Below are 5,184 nucleotides of genomic sequence, written 5' to 3' on the forward strand. Positions count from 1 at the left end.
AACCCACGAACCGCGAGATCATGACCTGAGCAAAAGTCGGACGCTTAACCGACTAAGCCACCCGGACGCCCCTGTACAGGACTTTTTTAAGCCAGAAACATTAGCTAAGTACTTTTCATGTAAGCTTTACCTAGTTCTACATTAATATCATAGGAGCTGAAAATTCTGAGAGCCTCTCAAGTCTATTGGAAACAAAAGGGAAAGACCCACCTAGATTTGACCAGGATATATTAGGGCTAAATGATGGGTAAATCAGGGCTGCGCTCTCAATTTTGAAAGCTTTTCCTGGTGAAGGTATTTCAGCTAATACCTAATTTAAATTAACTGTATTTAGTGAATATGGAAAACAATATTTAAAAGTCTAAAAAGGTATTACTCAGAAATTAAGCCTGCTAGGGGCGCCTGGGTGGCTTAGTCGGTTAAGCGTCCGACTTTCGCTTAGGTCATGATCTCGCGGTTCGTGGGTTCGAGCCCCGCGTCGGGCTCTGTGCTGACTGCCAGCTCAGAGCCTGGAGCCTGCTTCAGTCTGTGACTCCCTCTCTCTGACCCTCCCCTGCTCACGCTGTCTCTCTCTCTCTCCTAGAAATAAATAAAACATTAAAAAAAAAGAAAGAAAGAAAGAAAGAAATTAAGCCTGCTATAGTTTCAAATACCAGAAGCAAAACTAAGTTTTTGTTTCTTTTATGGGATGATTTTTATAATACCAACCTTTTTTTTTTTTTATGTTAACACTAATGTGAACGTTAATCTTTAAGAACACAGATAACCATGATTTCTGTTTTGCCCTCCAAGTTACTCTGTCACTGCTTAATAAATAATCATTTGTAGCTCTGTGGGGGTGGAAATAGGGTGGGGATTTTCTTTCTGGCACATCCACTAGTGAGTAATACATTTATTTCAAGTGCCAATAAAAATGTTATACTGGACTTATGTGACACATTTGTTAGTTATTAGAGAAACTAATTCTAAACCATTTGAGCAGTGCTCTATTATATTTCTGTACCTATAAGGTCAGACTGTCAATATTCTGAACAAAATGAACAAAATCTTAATACTGCATAATTTGGAGAGAGAGTAAATAAAATAAGGACATTTTCAGGAATAGCAGCATCTCTGGACTTCTCTCAAAAGGATAGTATTATCACCTTTTTTTCCCTGATATTTCATAATTGTTTCCCTGAATTTTCTGTCCTCCTGGAATCTTTCAAATACTTTAATCTCTATTTTTTTTGCTCTTGAAATCCATGTCTACTGTTAACATGCTGCTTCTTCCATCGTCTCACCTCCTAACCTGTCCCTCACCTTCATGATGACCATGAGATAGAGGAGAAGGTAGGCAAGGTTCCAGCCTGTTGTCATTAGTATGTACAATTCTCTGGGTCTTGGTTTCCTCATCTGTAAGATAGAGTGTTTCTAAGACTGACTCAGAATAATGTTATGTTCAAAAATAGATCCAATTTGGAATTCTGAAAATAGAACAAAACCTTAGGGTCTTTATGAGAATCAGTGTTTACTAAACAAATTGAATCCCTCATAAGTGGTTTTGTTTTTGATCTCACATTCAGAGATCTGTTGTGTTAGAATTTATCTTAATATTTGGTTGCTGCCAATTATTTTATAATTTTGACAAAACTAATAATAATAACACTTGAACTCATTAAATGGTTACTGAGTGCTTTGTATAAGACATTATACCCATTCATTATATATTTTATGTATATAATGATCAAAAAACCTAAATACTTAAACTATTACTAAAACAAGATAAGGGGGAGGGGGTGCGTGGGTGGCTCAGTTGGTTAAGCGTCTAACTCTTGATTTTGACTCAGGTTATGATCTTGAGGTTTGTGGGTTCCAGTCCAACGTTGGGCTCTGTGCTGACAGCTCAGAGCCTGGAGCCTGCTGTGGATTCTGTGTCCCCCTCTTTCTGCCCCTCCTCACTCATGCTCTGTCTGTTTCTCAAAAATAAACATTAAAAAAAAATTTTTAAGAGACAGTGGGATGACTGTTATTTTAAGGATGTAAACAGTTAAAAAAATAACAATTTTGTAAGACTGCTTTGTAGGAAAGGGTGTGGTTGAGTAGGTTGTTTGTTTGTTCAAATCTCCACAGTTGAGAGTGTGGTGATAGACTGACTTATCTTTCTTTGTGGGGATAGGGCTAAACGTCAACTGATGCCCTCCCACAGAACACAGTTACAAAGGGAAAATGGGCAAAATTCCCAATGTGTGAAATCTTTTAGAAGAGATTTAGACTAACTTTAAAGTAAATCTCTACCCATCATGGATCCAAGGCCCATAAGTGTTAAACAGTTTTGGGAGTTGCAGATGTACAATTTTCCCTACCTCCACAATGTAAGCTATTAAAATGAAACACCTAAAACTTTGGTAGTAATACTCTGACTATCCAATTAGGGGTAATAAAACAATTTTCATATCAGTAGCAGTATTATAACAACACTCATGGTTAACCATGGCCAGCTTAAATGGGGGACTTCAATTGGGGAAACGAAAGATTAAAATTATTATGCAAAGTCCTTAAGTCAGTTTCTAGATAAAATAGGAATAGCGTCATAGAATGAAAGAAAAACTGCAGGTTTTATTCTTCATAAGGTTTTCGTTTCCTAAACTGTATTCTGTGATGTGGCTCCTAGACCTTCCATTAGAAGTAAAGGATTTATTACCACAACTGCTTTGAGTGCAGGGTGAATACCAACCTCTTTGAGAGTTTTCTTTACTAAAACAAAGTTACCTTCCCCAAAGTGATAGCTTTCCCACACTTCCCAGGGATGGCTCATCAACCCAGGGGTTTAAAGAAAGCTTGTTCAACTCAGAATAAATCCTGAAGGACTCTTCTGCTTCAGAGCTCTGAGGGCCCTGGCTGAGGCCTTCACCAAGACTGTCACAGCCCATCTCCTCCCTCTGCCCACTCCTGCTTCCTCCCTTCCCTTCCACAGAGTGCTGTCCAGCGCGCTCCCTAAGAAATGTCCAGTATGCTAATCTCTACCTCAGTATCTGCTTCCCAGGGAACCCAACTCTCACCAGCAGAGCCTTGCAGAAGTCATGAAATACACGATTATTAATAATAACTCTTTTCTCTGAAACAGTTTCCTAATTTGAAAAATGAAGATTGTCTTGAGCTAGGGTTGTTGTTAAGAGTGTTAAATGCAATGACATAGAAGGCGTTGCTGAATATTATAATTAATGCAGATTTGTGGCCAGGAAGACCTGAATTCTAGTTTCACCTCTGCCACTTACTAGCTGTGTGGCTTTTAGAAAGCTAGCTAAGCCCTGCAAGTCTCTGCCCCTTCATCTATGATAGGACAGTAACAATAATAATCATACTAAAAAATATCTTTAATTGGGCAATTACTATATGCCAATCATTTGGCTAATGTTAAATTTGGCTAATTTAACAAAACCTATTTTAAATAAACCTTTTAATTAAACCTATAAGGTTTAGTGAACTGAGGCATATAAAGGGTGTTCTACAATATCTGGTATGTGGCATGCATTAAATAAATGGTAGCAAATATCATTTCTATTGTGATTACTCATCTAAAGCATGTATTTCAGTGCCTTACATACACAAAAATGATACTCTACATGAGAAAAAAAGTCAGGACAATATTGTCAGGACTATACTTTTTGTTTCTAATTCCCAGGACTATATTTTTGTTTGAGAGAAATATTTTCTATCATGCAGTGACACATAGTTAAAAATCCTTAAATTGTCTAACCTGACAAAGATGTATGCACAATCCACAAGACAACAATTACTAGGTCTTGCAGATAATAAGTTACCTGATAAGACTCCCTCTATTTCCCCTTTCCCTTTTTGACAGATTGCACTGTGCTCAATACAGAAAGGTGCAAGCAGCCACAAGCCAGAAGTAGAAACCACTGGTCTCTAAAGCCAAGCTTATTAAACCCTTTTGTGACAATGGAGAGTTGGAGTTTGCATTCTTATTGTTCCATAGATGAAGATTGGGTGGTATAAAGAGATATGTGACTCTGTTGTGGTCAGATTACTGGCTCGATACCTACTCTGATACACTTTGACCTTCTAAAGTCACAGAGGACCTCATCTCCCTGAAACATTTTATACACCACGAGGCATGCCAGAGCTTATCCACCTGAAAGGTACACATTTTCTCAGGTTTTTATTCATTAAATTCACTGACTTGAAAAATATTTATTCATCTCATGTCTACTTGAAAACTAATACTAAAGACATGGAGAATTTCGAGTTAACTGAATTGCTAAATAATCTGAATTGATGCAATTTTAAACACAGATATGGGGTTGCTACCAATGACCTAAAAGCCATAAAATGGGGCGATACACTAAGAACAGTGAAAGAATCCTCCTTATATGTATCCTGGAGCAGCTGCACAGCTCTGGATAGTGTAACTCTTCAGTGTGAGAAAAATAACCTCCTCTTTGCTGAAACCACTGTGGTTGCATTTTCTGTTAATGGTCCAAAAAGTACTCCCAACTAATACAGGGTTATACTTATGTTTCCTCATTCTACGGTTTGGTTCTTCCCTCAAAACTATTTTCCAATATACTCATGTTAAAAATTGGAGATGCAGTTAATTCCTTTAAACTGCTGTGTAATATTTCATCATATGTCCATCCCACATTTTATCAACCTGTTCCTCCACTGATAAAATTTTGAGTTATTTTTTTTATTTTTCTCAACAGTATTACTGTACATACTGGTGCATGTGTCCTTAGGCACATGTGACAAAGTTTTTTTAGTTATATTTAGCAGTGGAATAGCTAGTTGTAGGGTACAAGTATTTTCAACATCATTAACTATTGATGTTGCCAGGTATTTCTGTCTGCCCCTCCAAGATCCTCTCTCACCTTAGACCACCCTGGGAAGCTGAATCTATGAACCACATCAAAGGGCCTTTAAATTCTTTCTTGATTGGGTTTATCCAATGGGGACCTCCAGCAGAGTATCTGAGGTAGAACTGGAATTAAGCCCCACATTGAACTCTGTGCTGAGAATGGAGTCTGCTTAAGATTCTCTCTCTCCCTCTCCCTTTGCGCCTCCTCCCACTCATGTGTGCTATCCCTCTCTGTCTCTCAAAAAAAAAAAAAAAAAAAAGTCAGGACCATAAGTCTTCACTGGTGAATTCTACCAAACATTTTTTTAAATGTTTGTTTATTTTTG

This window comes from Hyaena hyaena, unplaced genomic scaffold (assembly GCF_003009895.1).
Source record: "Hyaena hyaena isolate Hyena2069 unplaced genomic scaffold, ASM300989v1 scaffold_1206, whole genome shotgun sequence".
In the NCBI taxonomy this organism is placed as follows: Eukaryota; Metazoa; Chordata; class Mammalia; order Carnivora; family Hyaenidae; genus Hyaena; species Hyaena hyaena.